This window comes from Prosopis cineraria, unplaced genomic scaffold (genome assembly GCF_029017545.1).
Source record: "Prosopis cineraria cultivar Desert tree isolate PC_DT_omini unplaced genomic scaffold, ASM2901754v1 PC14, whole genome shotgun sequence".
Classification (NCBI taxonomy): domain Eukaryota; kingdom Viridiplantae; phylum Streptophyta; class Magnoliopsida; order Fabales; family Fabaceae; genus Prosopis; species Prosopis cineraria.
In genome coordinates this window covers 11,595,356-11,611,190 of record NW_026555345.1, presented here as the reverse complement: position 1 = coordinate 11,611,190, position 15,835 = coordinate 11,595,356, and the positions used below count along the sequence as shown (strand labels likewise).

The window sequence follows — 15,835 nt, the reverse complement described above, 5'->3', positions numbered from 1 at the left end:
CTATAAAGTAATTGCATATGCCCTATAAAATTGGAGGGTTATAAAGTTTATTTTTCATTATTTGATTTGCAGCTAGTATATATAATTAATGTTTATTTAAGTATTTAAAAAATTAAATTGTATTTATATAAGATTTAAATATTTATCGTAATCTTCTATTCAATTAGTTTGATCAATGTTTGTTTAAGTATTTAAAAATTAAATTATACTTTTATAAGATTTAAATATTTATCATAATATTCTATTTAAATTATCAATTTACAAAGAAATATAAAAACATATTTAAATTATATTTTTAAAATTAATATATTAAATATATGATTTTAATTCAAATATTTTAATTTATTTTATTTTTCATAATTATATGTAATTATTATATCATTATTTTCTTAGAAAATAAGATTATTTTTTAAAAATAAAAAATATAACCAAAAAAACGTTATTTTAATAAATTTGTTCAGCCTCCCAAATTATTGTTGCTTTTTCTATAGATATACAAATAAAATAAAATAAAATATGTAAGATCACAATAATCAAAAGATATTACATAAATAAAAAGATATTGAAGGAATGTTCAAATAATTTTTTAATATTACCATAACCTTTTAACTTTTAGATAAGTAATTTTATGATAGATATTAAGCATATAACATTTAATATATTTTGAGATTTTTATTGCAGTGCATGACAAAATTTGTTAGTAATAATTCTTTTAATTTCTTTCATCATATATAAAATAAAAGTAAAATAAAATAATATCGATGCTTTAATAACAATTGTAACATTATTTTATTAAAAATAAGTAGATCTTATAATAATTATATCTTCAAGCTACTATAGAATTGAAATGAAAATTTAATTTCTCAAGATTTCTACAATGTGCCAATCTAAAAGGGCAAACAATATATAACCTCTATATTTTATCAAAAAAATAAAAATTTCAGGGGCTATAGCCTTTGTTAGTCCCCAGAGATTTTTTATGAAAGACAATAATCTGGTTTTTAATATTATCCAAATCACCCTCAAATCTTAGCTGGCCAAGAAAAGTCATCCTCTTCTAGGATTTGAAGCTCTGAATTTTCACCTCTACCTTCCAACTAAGCTAGAAGGTATTCGTTTTTTTTTTTTAATGGTTTTTGAACTTTCATCCATGTTTTATTTTTTTAATTTCTATTAGACATATGTATTGATTAATTCTATTTTTTATTTAAAATTTCCTTTATTTTTAATATCATGTATTTCTCTTACCCTTAATATAAAACAAACTTAATAAATGTTATGCTTATTAAAAAATTATATAATTAAAATTGTTAAAAAATATGTAACTTTTTAGTTTTTTCTTTCTTTCTTTATAATTAATAATTATATTAAATTATTTTCATTGAATTTAAACCTTCTCAATAAATAAGAGATAAAATTAGAAAACACAATAAGGAAGAATTTCTTTAAAATCCATAGAAACTAGTTAAATACTCTAAAATTTTATGAAATATACAAATATGCAAATAGCTATATTTAATAGGGATTAATTAAAAAATTATTAAATTTATAAATAAAATTAATAATTTTTAAAGTTTTTCTTCATTCCTTTAAAGTGACTTATATATAGGAGTATATAAAAAGTTTGAGATTTTACAGAAATTTATATATTTGATGAGACTTCAGAATATTTAGCTACTTTTTAAAAGTCTCCCAAAAAAATAATTAATTACTCTAAGCCTTATATTACACACCAATTTTTTCTTCAAAAATTGCATTATATCAATATAAAAAAATTTGATATGTTATGAAATTATAAAAAAAAACTAATATCATTATGAATATTTATTTTAATGCATTTAATTGTATCATTATTTTATACGCTTGCCATGATCCTTTATGCCTTTTTTCGGTGTGCCATCTCTCCCTCTCCCTCTCCCTTCAATTGTATTTTTGCGTTGGTTGGTTACTTTAGTGTGAATTCTTTTATATATATATATATATATATATATATATTTATAATAATTTTTAAATTATGATATAGTAAATAAAATAAAAGGTTATAAATGCTTTATAATAAAGTATGTGAATATGGAATCAATATTAAAAAATATTCTTTCCCAATCACCATATCAAAATATCTTCTAAAATTTTTTTTATTTGAAATGTAAGATATTAGGTAATTTTTATAATATTTTTTATTTTTATTAATTTATTATTTAATTAATAATATTAAAGACCGAATCGAACGCATTCTCCCTCCCAGTCGAATGCATCTCTGACCTCTTCGTTTTAGTATTCATTCATCATTCTTCAATTGGCCACGTTCACGAGAGCTCTTGGCACCTCGGCACCTCCGTCATCGTCTTTCTTCCTGAACTCTGCAGAGATTGTTGGACTCCGCTCCTCGGCACGTCTCTCGACTCTCTCTCCCAAGGTTGAGTTCTCTCTTCTCCATCGTCGTCTTTCTCTCTCTCCCTTTCAAGGTCGAGCTCGGTGTTCTCCGTCGATGTCTCTCTCTATCTCTCTCTCTCTCTCTCGCTCCCAAGGTTGAGCTCGGTGTTCTATTGGCGCTCGTCTCTTACGGTGTCACCCTTTTCTCCCGAGATTCGTTTTTCTAATTGCTTATTTGCTTCAGTAAATCTGCATTCTTGCCTCGACTTGCCTTCACGTACACAAATGTCTGCTTGCACAGAGTCCATGCTTCCATTTTTTGTGGTTGATTCTGATTATTTCTCATTTAGTTATTTTAATTTTTATTTGTTTAAATTTAAATTTTCAGTGATTGTTTATAATTTCTGGTCATCACAATTTATGGATTATTGGATTTAGTAAGCGTTATTAGCTGTAAGTGAGAGTTTTAATTTATGATGTTGGATTGTTATATTATGGATTTGGTTGTTATATTATGGATTTGATATTGATATTTGTAATTTTTTTAATTTTAAATAACATTTTTATGTTTATATAGTAATTTAATTTTTAGTTTTTAAATCTATATTGTTTAAAATATATTAATTTCTTGTTGACGGGTTCTATCTAATTCGACCATTAAACTGTGAACTCCGACATAGATTGATCTGACAATTGATTTTGTTTTTAAAACCTTAACGATGAGGATCTTTTAAGTTTTAATATTCATCAAATTCAAAAGCTACATGACCTTTTTTTCGTTCAACACGAAACATGGACTACATTAATCTGACTTCTTTTATATACATTAATTATAGTAATTTTTAAATTATGATATAGTAAATAAAATAAAAGATTATAAATATTTTATAATAAGGTAGATGAATGTGGAATCAATACTAAAAAATATTTTTTACCCAATCACAATATCAAAATATCTTTTAAAAACATTTCAAATTCTTGATTTGAAATGGAAGGCCTTGAGTAATTTTTATCATTATATAGATAAATATGGTTTCAAATTTGTAAGTAATTTTATTTACTTATTTCGTTTGCATTTATCTATATTAAAATCTTCCACTCATTTTTGAAAATTGAATTTATTAAAATATTCCCTCCTCTTTATTAGTTATTCACAATATTAAGCATAAAATCTAGTTGATATTTTAATTTTGATATATATATATATATAGTTATTTATAATAATTTTTAAATTATGATATAGTAAATAAAAATTAAAGGTTATAAATGCTTTATGATAAGGCAGGTGAAAATGGAATCAGCATTAAAAAATATTCTTTGCCAATCACAATATCAAAGATATCTTTTAATTTTTTTTAATTTAAAATGTAAGGCATTGATTAATTTTTATAATTATATAAATAAGTATGATTTTAAATTTGTAAGTAATTTTATTTTCTTATTTCCTTTGCATTTTATCCATATTAACAATTTTAATCTTCTGCTCATTTACAAAAATTAAATTCATTAAAATATTCTCTCCCCTATATTCGTTATATCCCTCCCAGTCGATCGCATCTCTGACCCCTTCGTTTCAGTCTTCATTCATCATTCTTCAATTGGCCACGTTCACGAGAGCTCTAGGCACCTCGGCACCTCCGTCATCGGCTTGCTCCCAGAACTCTGCAGAGATTGTTGGACTCCGCTCCTCAGCACCTCGATCGACTCTTTCTCTCCCCAGGTTGAGTTTTCCTTCTCCATCGTCGTCTCTCTCTCTCTCTCCCCCCCAAGGTTGAGTTCTCCCTTCTCTATCGTCGTCTTTCGCTCTCTCCCTCCCAAGGTCGAGCTCGGTGTTCTCTATCGATGTCTTTCTCTCCCCTCCCCCCAAAAGTTCCCCTGTTCTATCCGTGCTCGTCTCTTACAGTGTCACCCTTTTCTCCCAAGATTCGTCTTTCTAATTGCCTATTTGCTTCATTTAATCTGCATTCTTGCCTTGACTTGCCTTCACTTACACAAATGTCTGCTTGTACAGAGTCCATTCTTCCATCTTTGTGGTTGATTCTGATTATTTCTCATTTAGTTATTTGAATTTTTATTTGTTTAAATTTAAATTTTTAGTGATTATTTATAATTTCTGGTCATCACAATTTATGGATTATCGGATTTAGTAAGTGTTATTATCTGTAAGTGAGAGTTTTAATTTATGATGTTGGATTGTTATATTATGGATTTGGTTGTTACATTATGGATTTGATATTGATATTTTTAATTTTTTAATTTTAAATAACATTTTTATGCTTATATGGTAATTTAATTATTAGTTTTTAAATCTATATTGTTTAAAATATACTAATTTATTGTTAATTGGTTTGATCCTAATTCCACTACTAAACTGTGAACTCCAATCACTAATAATTTGATGATCAGTTCAATTTTTAAAACTTTAATGATAGGATCATTTAAATTTTAATAGACATCAAGTTCAAAAGCCACATGGCTTTTTTTCGTTCAACCTGAAACATGTGCTACATTAGTCTGACTTCTTTTATATATATATATATATATATATACATATATTATAATAACTTTGAAATTATGATATAGTAAATAAAAATACAAGATTATAAATGTTTTATAATAAGGTAGATGAATATGGAATCAATACTAAAATATATTTTTTTCCCAATCACAATATCAAAATATCTTTTAAAAACCTTTCTTGATTTGAAATGGAAGGCCTTGAGTAATTTTTATCATTATATAGATAAATATGGTTTCAAATTTGTAAGTAATTTTATTTACTTATTTCCTTTGCATTTTATCTATATTAACAATTTTAATCTTCTGCTCATTTTTAAAAATTGAATTCATTAAAATATTCTCTCCTCTCCATTAATTAGTTATTCACTATATTAAACATAAAATCTAGTTGATATTTTAATTTTGATATCTATAGTCATGCCTATACGCAGACGCATGCATACACATGTATTCACATCCCATAAAAGGGAATGGTACTATCATTGTCGGCCTTGATCCTGAATTTTGACTTCAATTTGCAGCTGATTTCAACTTTGCAAGATGTTGGGAAAGAACTCAATTCATAAGATGAGCTCCTCCTCCTTTAAGAAGAGGTCTGATAAGAAGAAGATGGCAATGAGGCTGTTGATCACAGTTAACGTCCATGGAAGTGCATTGCCTTTGAGGTTTTTGGTCAATGATGATGATCTGGTTTCTGAGGTCATTCAAACCACGCTCGAATCTTGTGCTGGTCGAGAGAGGCATCCTCTTCTAAAATTTGATGCTAAGGATTTTTATCTCTACTGTCCAGCCACGCTGGAAGGTAATTCGTTTAATTTTTTTTTTTTTAGCTTTATGCTTTCATCCATGTTTTATTTTTTTAAATTTTTTTTATTAGATATGTGAATTGATACAATCCGTTTTTGTTAATTTAAAAGTTTTTTTTAAATTTTTTTGATATCTTTTGAAACAGCCTGAAATAAAATTATAATTAAACAAACTTTTTTATACAAAACCCAATAAACAAATTAAATACCTGCATGAATATTTATTTTAATGCATTTAATTGTATTACATTACGTTATACGCATCCTATGCTCCTTTATGCCTTTTTGATTAATCATGATGTTTACGTTTAAACATATGATGATGATGATGTTCTAGAGCGTGTTTTTGTAGATTTAAGTCCTACGGAAACCATAGGATCTTGTGGAGAAAGAGAATTCGTGCTGATAAACAAGAACCTAAATGTTGCTGAGAAAGATGATGACACTCAAAAGCATAAGTTCTTTAAGGGGAAGAAGAAGGTGACAAAGAATTTAATCTTGGTTACAGTGAATGTCCATGGAAGTGCAGGGCCTTTAAGATTCTTGGTGAAGGACGATGATCTGGTTTCTAATGTCATCCAAACCACTCTCAAATTTTATGCTCGTCAAAAAAGACGTCCTGTTCTAGGGTTTGATGATCGGGATTTTTACCTTTACTGTCCTACTAAGTTGAAAGGTATTCGTTCAAGTTTTTTTTTTTTAGTTTATGTTTTTTGAATTTTCATCCATGTATTGTTTTTTTATTTTCTGATAGATATGCATATTGATAGAATCTAGTTTTTTATTTTAAATTGCCTATATTTTTTTTTATCATGTATTCCCTTAATAAATTTTATGCTTATTAAAAAATTTGATAGTTATATAATTAAAATTAAAATTGTTAAAAAATATGTAACTACATAAGTTTGAACATATAATTACCAAATTACCCCACAAAGTGACTTTTAAATAAAAATATATGAAGGGGTTGAGATTTTAGTGATATTTATATATTTCATGAGACTTCAAAATATTTAGCTAGTTTTTACAAGTCTCCCAAAAAATAATTACTTACTTTAAGTCTTATATTAAAGTCCAATTTTTTTCCTTCAAAATTTTCATTATATTAATATAAACAAATTTGATATGTATTATGAATTATAAACAACTTCTTTTATAGAAAAAACGATGAAACTGATATCTATTATGAATTATGAACAAGTTAATACCATGTATGAATGTTTATTTTAATGCATTTAATTGTATCATATTATTTTACACGCTTGCTGTGATCCTTTATGCCTTATTCATTAATCATGACTTTTAAGTTTAAACATTTGATGAAGATGATAAGTGTGTTTTTGCAGGTTTGAATCCAACGGAAACCATCGGATCTTGTGGAGCAAGAGATTTCATAATGATAAAGAAGAACCTGGACGTTGCTGATAAAGATGATGATAACCATAAGCATAAGTTGTCCATGTGGAAATCATGCTTTGTCACTGAACCAAAATCTGTCCTCACGTAACTGGATTGTGCTCGCCAAGAAAGGTAAGTGATTTACTTTCTTTCCATTTTTGAATACAAGTCAAAGTTAATTACCTCATCTGTTCTCAAAAACTGTCAAATGGTAGTTAACTTCTTAAAATTACCCCAAATCACAATTATTTTCCTGAATTGCTCCCAACAAGTGTTTTAACTTATTTTCTTGTCTTTAGTCTCTCATTAATTAGTGAGGAGTATTGAAGAGAAAAAATCATTTAATGATCCAGACATTTTACATATGACTTAATTTGGGATAATGGAACTCTTCATTAACTTGTATTCAAGATGGGATGTATTCATTTTTAACCTTTCTTTTCATTTAGTGTTTTTCTTTTAGGGTCATTTTTTCCTTTTGAAAAAGATTGTCCTTTTTTCGAATTGGTATTTCTAGAATATATTATAAGTCTTTTGTTTTAAACATATGCTCCATAAGTTATATATTAAGGTTTGAGTATTTGACTTATACGTATTCATTTTTAACATTTCTTTTCATTTAGTGTTTTTTTTTTGTTAGAGTCTTGTTTTCCCTTTAAAAAAGGTTTTTTGACTAGGTATTTCTAAAATATATACATTCTGAGTTTTAGGCGTCTGGTTTGAAAGTTACACATAAAGATTTGAGTTCTTGACTTATACATATTTATTTTTAACCTTCTTTTCATTTAGTGCTTTCCTTGTTAGGGTTTTACTTTCCATTAAAATTTTTTTTTTGAATAGGTATTTCTAGAATATGGTATAGGATTTGCATTTTAGATACTTGCTCCATAAGTAACATATCAAGGTTTGAGACCCTGCAGGTTTGACTTATACACACACGTTTTTTTAAAACAAAAGACAGAAAATGGACTGCAAGTTCAATAATATACATTCAAAAAAGTATTAGCTTAATGGCCTTTTATCCTAATACAGCAAGAAGTGCAATTATACTTACGGGTAAAATAGTGCTGTGGCGTTTTATGAGGAAAAAAACATTATATAAGCGTTATATTTTGAACTGATGGATGGCCTGCTTGACTTTGAGTTTGAATAAGGCTTTGACATTTGATGCGAGTCTTATGATCCTTTATATATTATAGAACGTCAATAGAAAATCAAAGGTTACAGGGAGAAAGTAATTTGGGGCAGGCGGTGCTTAAATTTCCTGTTTCGCTTAAACTGTTTTGGGCAAAATCTTTTGGATTTTCATAGAGGAGACAATGTGGCGAAGCCAGCCGGAATTTGGTGCTGGACCATGTCACCGCTACGATTCTCGATTGGCCCTACGTGAGTAAGCCGGTTGGAGACTCACTCGGTCAAATTCATGAGAGACACTGTTGGAAGAAAATCTTCGTCGCAGCTGTGGGGCAGGTAGCTAGGCACCGCGAAATCTGTGCTGGACCATGTCACCCTTGCGATTCTCTCTAGGCCCTGCGTGAGTAAGCCTTTTGGAGTCTCACTCGGCCAAAGCTGGACCATCAAATGATTTTGTTTTTGTTTTAGTGTAATGGGAGACAACAGAGGAAGAAAGTCTTCATCGCAGCTGTGGGGCAGGTAGCTAGACACCGCAAACATTGTGCTGGACCATGTCACCTTTGCAATTCTCACTTGACCGTGCGTGAGTAAGCCTTTTGGAGTCTCACTCGGTCAAAAAAAAAAATAAAATTGAAGAGACAATATAGGAAGAAAATCTTCATCGCAGCTGTGGGGCAGGTAGCTTGGCACCGCAAAATCTGTGCTGGACCATGTCACCTTTGCGATTCTCGCCGGGCCCAACGTGAGTAAGCCTTTTGGAGTCTCACGCGGCCTTAAAGAAAAAAAAAAAAATGAGAGACAATATGGGAAGAAAATCTTCATCGCAGCTATGGGGCAGGTAGCACATGCATCCGTGCTGGACCATGTCTCCCTTGCGATTCTCTCCTGGTCCAAGGTGAGTAAGCCTTTCGGAATCTCACTTGGCCAACAAAATCGTGAGACAATATAGGAAGAAAGTCTTCATTGCAGCTGTGGGGCAGGTAGCTAGGCATCGTGAAATCTGTGTTGGACCATGTCACCCTTGCGATTCTCTCTTGACCATGCGTGAGTAAGCCTTTTGGAGTCTCACTAGGTCAACACTACAACAAAATCAAATCTTTGTTTGTTTCAGCACAGAAAGAAAAAAAAAACGAGACAAAGGAAGAAAGTCTTCGTCGTAGCTATGGGGCAGGATATCCTTGTCACCATTCCGGTACTCCGTAGGTTGTTGTGAGTGAGCCTTTTGGATTCTCATTTTACCTTATTGAGATAAAAAAAGGGGTTGCCCATAATAGTTTTTGCCACATTCAGGGACACCAATACAGCCATGTCGTTACCGTTACAAGTCCCTCTGGATGAGCTGAGTGAGCCTTTCGGATTCTCACCTCATCCATCATCAGTCCTTCTGTTGCGTTCAAGTATTCATTTATGTGATCACTAGAATATGCGCAAACTTTAAAGCTATATTCGAATTGTGTTTGAGTGTGGAAGTCCAACAGTTCACAATTTCTTTCGGGTACGTCCAGCTGAATATGGTACCATGAGTTAGAGGCTGAATTTCCTTTTACTGGTATACTTTTATATTTTATGTTTCAGCATCGTTTTACCAATTGCGCTAGCTCTTCTTGTTGATCTCTTGAACTTGGCCTTAAGCTAATGCTTACAATATTTTATCCTTTTTAGTTTTTACATCATTTTAATACCTGCAAGGCCTCAAATGTTGATATGCAGTATGCCGGTGACGATGACTTATTGGAGTCTTCCGTTAATGTTGCATTAGTAATTTTGTTTCTTTGTCCTTTCGATTATAAGTTAGTTCAGCAGGTGTCCTATGTTTGATATGAAGTTGCTTCATGAATGCCTATTTTTAAATTTAGGGGGTCTAATCTTTTAAAACTATTCTATTTTTAAGTGGTAAAAATGCCAAATCACAATTTTATTTCAACTAATATTATTTTACTAATAGCTAATTTTCGATTTATTTATCACTTATAAATACACTCCACCTTCATCCAAATAAAACTCACGGTTTTTTCGTTGAAATTTTGGAGGTTCCCTGTCAGTTTTCACCAATCAGAAGGTGGAGGTTTTAAAAATGTCGTTACGTTTTGAAAATAATTTCACACCAAAATTTTCTTGTTTATTTATCACTTAAAAAACACCCACATCTTCTTCCAACTAAAACTCATGTTTTCTTGCTTCAAATTTTGGAGGTTCTGAGTTTTTTCCCCTATCAGGTTGAGATTTAGAAAGTTTATTATCATTGTGTTTTCTATAAATAATTTCACAAAAAAAATATTATACTCTCTTAATTTCAAATTTTTTTTTATTTGAACCCCCCTATTCGGATGCATAGAGGCTAAGAAATCAAGTGTTAATGAATACTAGTGTTAATGGGTATTTTTGATAAATATTGATAGTTCATTGATGATTAAGGATAGTAGAAGCCTTGTAGCTGAATAGTGGTAGAGTATATTTAGTAATGGTGGATTTTTGAGGATAGTTGAAGTTTAGCTGCTGAACAGTTGTTAATTAGTGGGTTATAGTTGATAAATATTGATAGTTCATGGATGACTAAGCATAGTAGAAGCTTTTTAGCTGAACAGTGGTGGAGTATATTTAGGAATGGTGGATTTTTGAGGATAATTGAAGTTTAGTGGCTGAACAGTTGTTAATTAGTGAGTATTATGGACAAATATTGATAATTGAAGGATGATGAAGGATAGTAGAGGCCTAGTAGTTGAATAGTGGTTGATTATGAGTTTAATTGATAGTTATAGTTGTTTATGGGATAGTTATAGTTGAATAGTGGTGTGCTATTCTCAAACATCCACTAGTTGTAGTTGTTTATAGGAGGGGTAGCACAGGGTGTAGAGATATTTTCCCTCATATTTTCTATGTTTTAGAGATTATATATGGTGATGAAAATTCTATTCCCTCAGGTCACACCTCGAATATTTGTGAAATTATATAGCCCCCCTGATTAATCTCAAGTCTGAAAAAACGTCTTAGGCAGGGGGGTTTTGAAAACCATCTAACTCATGTTTGTCTCAAAGATTGCTGTTACAGGAGGAATATTCTGGTTCATTTGGTGATAAACGTTGATCAATGGCCAAGGCATGCTACTGAATTTTTGAAATAAACAATTATATGATATTGAATTATTAAAAATGCCTGCATCTTCTGTTTTTGTAGAGCATAATATCAAACACCTAAAAAATATAAATAAAATTTATCCAAATAATATTGTATGTCTTTGTGATGCAGGGGGAGTTTGTTACTTGCGATGCACCGAAGCAGTTTAGAAAGATGCAGAAGGACATTGATTCAAGGAAAATATCTAGAAGAAAATTGGGAACTTGCTTTTGGTAAAGCTCTGTACATGGTGCTTCTTGAAAAGTACAATTTTTGTATCCATGCTAATCTTTTCCCCTTATTTTTTTAATGATTTTGAGGGTAAGTGATTGTGTGTGTTGCTAATCTTGTGCCAATTGCTGATATCTTTATTTGTTGTTATTGGGATTTGGCAATGAAGTCAGATATTTTTGGTCTCTCACGTGCTTATTGTCAACATGAAATGGTTTTCAATTGGATTCCAATTAATACTTGTTTTCGCTTTTTTCCCCCCTGGATGATCAGGGTTGAACATACAAATTGTGTTATCATTGCTGACAAATGGCTCAACCCCTTAAATATGATTGCTATTATGCGCATAAATCTCTTAACTCTTGAATTGAAAGTTTCAATTTTTACATTAGTTATGAGTGGTTTTCTTCTTTCTCTTTTCTGAGATCTATTTTACCTTTCTTTTAGTTGGTTTAGTTGCGAGCATATGAAATTTTAAATGGCTGGTTGTTTTATTTACTCTACAACCATTATAAGGTGCTGCACATAATATGTTAATTATCTTCAGTTTGCTAACTTCTGGTTTTTTTAGTCTAACTAGCATTATTCCCGTGCAATGCATATGATCTGAATTTAAACAAGCAGATCAACAACATAGGATTCTGTTTTGTTATAGTATATTGATATGTTGTTTGATGGGATGCTCTGGTGCTGTATGATAGGTACTATGATCTTCATCAATGTCTGAGTAGGTGTTGTGTCTGGAAACAAAGCCACTAGCAATATTGTTTTAGTAAGTTCAAGAACATCAGGATGGGGAAAACACTCATAGAATGTTTTATATTATGGTTGCCCAGGGTTCAAGGTTCAGCTATCGAGGTTTGGCCTCTTCCTACCCAATATTTAATGTAATATGTTCAAAAGGGTCCCTTTTTTCTCTGTAGAGCAGGTTCTATGGCAACTAGTTTGGCTGAGTCTGCATGGCTATAGTCTGCAGGTAATTCTGATGAAGATGAGGATGCACCTGCAGGCACAAGGAAAAGTTTTTTGCACAACTACTGACAAGAGAACAGGTAATTTCTATTCCTAATACATGGATGTCTATTGTCTAAGGAAAATCCCATGACTGCAAATTAACTGCAAAGATGCTCTCAAGTTTTTTGCAAGGAAGTGTTGTTAATTGATTGTCTTGTTCCTGTCAATCTACTTCTGGGAGCTATTGAATTTCCAATAATTTCCTTAATAATTTTTTAGTATATTAGTGGGGACTAATTGCCTTAGATAACTTCCTAACATTCTCATGGAGTTCTTTTTGTAAATTACTGCTACTTATAGGCCTACAAATAGATTTACCATTTGCTTGTTAAAATATATATATCAGAATATAGTACATGATTCTCAGCTCCTTCCTCAGGAACTATTATATCTTAAAATTCTTAAAATCACTTTCAGCTTCTCTCAGTTCTATTTTACTACCATATTAAGCCTCTAATAATTCTGAATTTCACTTGATAGCCTCTTGGTCTTCCATGGGAAAAAAAAATCATTACTTTAACTTCTGTTCGAAATTTGAATCATTTTCCATTCATGGCTTGTGTTGTTTATGTATATAATAAAAGGTCGTTAGTTATCTTATGTATGAAAGCTGATGCATCTATAATATGCTCCTAGTCCACAGGGTTCTGTAAATTGTAAAGTTGAAGTAGAGGGCAACTCTAATCGAGGACATGAAGTGCATAACTTTGAGATGTATTATCCATCAGTAATCTTTAGATGGCTCTCTTGCATTGGCCATTTGTTAGGTCTTCACTTTACAAAATAAGGAAAATCAGTTGGAAATATTGATGTAATGTGCAAAAAATGTTTATTTTTTTTTTAAAAAAAAGGGTTCCATATCTTGATCATAATTGACTATAATAACGAGAATTATTATATTTGGTTTTCTTCTTTTAAATTTTTTTTTTATTACTGTCCACTGCAAGGGCAGACGGTAGGAATCTATAGCTCCTCTCACAAGGTTGAGTTCCTATGCACAACATACCTGATTGTGCTTTTTATTTTTTTTTTCTTTTATATTTTTTTTTTTACTTTTTAGTAGTGAATGCGGGGCTCTAACGGGACAGCAAGAGCATAAAGTTGGAATAGCAGAGATGAGAATGTTACGATGGATGTGCAGACATACACGTAAAGATAAAATTTGAAATGAGCACATACGTGAAAAAGTGAGGGTGGCACCTATTGAGGAAAAAATGGTAGAAAATCGGTTGAGATGGTTTGGGCATGTACAAAGAAGACCAAGGGAGGCACCAGTGAGAAGAGTGGAACATATAACTTTGAGTCCGATTAAGAGAGGTAGAGGAAGGCCTAAGAGAACACTCTTGGAAGTTGTTGAACGTGATCTCTTAATTAATAATATTTCTAAAAGCTTAATAAATGATAGAGCACAATGGCGTCTTGCAATCCATGTAGCCGACCCCACCTAGTGGGATAAAGGCTTGTTGTTGTTGTTGTTGTTGTATATTTTTTTTACTTTTTATCTGTCTTTTCTTCCCCCAAAACAGATAGCAGCACGACTTGCTGATACTGAAAGAGCATGGCTCATAGGAGCTTAGTGAAGCCAACCAGCATAATCAGTTCCCAAAAGACAGGTCAGTGCATATATCAGATATATTTTTTTTAAATATATCAGATAATTTTTACTTTGTTCTTAATTTGAAATCTGGGTTTCTACATGTCATAAAAAGTTTGGGGTTTAGACTATTTCTCAAGAGTCTGAGTTTCATCTCAATGTTCTAAAATATTGAATGAATTAGTTAGACTAGATATTTGTTTTTCATAGTTGATTCTTTTCAGTGGTTGACTAGATAAATAATCGGAACGTTGGAAGAACCACACTTTAAAAGCTGGCTCATGAGGTTGAGGAGCTTGAGATCAATGAGAATTCCACATTGGAACCTATCCTCCCCTATATGGGACTCAGAGGAAGAAGAAGAATGTTGATAAAGGAAGAAGAGTGTTGATCAGAGTAAATATTTTGGGAAGCGCAGGACCTTTGAGGTGGTGAACGAAGATGATGTCATTTTTTTTTTTTGGTTTGGGCCTAAAATGAACTGTAGATTGATAGAAGCCCAAAGAAACAAAAGAGAAAATGTCAAGCCCAATAAGCCACCATTTAAGACAAGGCCTGGTCCACTTCGAGATGAGCTTCCAAGCTAAGCATGTGCTGAGTTGGCAAGAGTAAAGCCTTAAGACTCGAAATGACTAAGCGTGGAAGGTCTTTATTTGGACGTGAGGCCATTACCTCAGCATGTCCCATATCTCGCCAGATCATGCCATGTATAGCAAATATTTCGACATATGGGCTTTGGATGCTGTGGGACCAACAGACTCAAACAAGCATTACAAATAGATGCCAATAGATGAAAATCGCAGCAGCAAGCTCATGATATACAAACTTCCATTCTTTTATTCAAATTTACTTTGTATTCCATATTTAGTTATAGTTATTTTTTCAATTCTATTGTAATCTTTACAATACTTGTAATGTAACTTAGTTTCAATAATCAAACTATATTTTTTTTCAATTCATTCTTGCATCTTCGCTTTTGGATAAACTGAGTTAAGAGAACTCATGAATCCTTTATTTACATTTAAAACTTTACATTTTTGACACACTTGGTAATTGTTCAAACCACCATGAACAATGTTATGTGCACTGCTCTCAAGTCTTGTGTTCGCTTAGAAAGGCTTCCTCTTTTGGGTTATGATGCCAATCATTTCTTTTACTCTTCAAATGTCACCTTCTGAGGTATTATATATTGTTATTATTATTAATTATTTGTTCTTATTTTTTATTTTTATTCTATTCTTGTTTTCATCAATGTAGTTGCCAAAACACCTATATCCCACTCCTCACCTTGCCCATGCATATACTGATAAGATATTTCTTTCGAATTATAATATAAGTTGCTTTCTAAAAGCACCCTAGTCCAAAATATAAAGTGTTGGGTAAATTTTATGTTTTCCCTATTTATACCCTTGCTTCTATTTATTTTTTTTAATTTCTTGTCTTTAAAAACTCTATCTTAAAGACTATACACATGTCACTAGGAAAATTTAAGAGCACAAATGGAAAGATGTGAAAATATTTAGGAAAATAAGATTTCAACTAATATTTTTTATAAATCGTGAATTAATTAATAATGATAAATAGTGTGGTTTAGAAGGAGTATATTATAATCATATAATGCAATACTGATGTTGTTAATTTTTTATTCAAT

At 30.9% G+C, this 15,835-nt stretch overlaps 1 long non-coding RNA gene across 1 annotated transcript; it reads left to right on the top strand.

The window, feature by feature from the left end:
- Positions 1-8,941: 8,941 nt before the first annotated feature.
- LOC129293736 (uncharacterized) lies at positions 8,942-15,008 on the top strand. The gene is made up of 6 exons (XR_008589201.1): positions 8,942-9,780; positions 11,478-11,578; positions 12,278-12,434; positions 12,546-12,628; positions 14,117-14,203; positions 14,409-15,008. It is a non-coding gene; the product is annotated as an uncharacterized LOC129293736 (long non-coding RNA).
- The last annotated feature ends 827 nt before the right edge of the window (positions 15,009-15,835 follow it).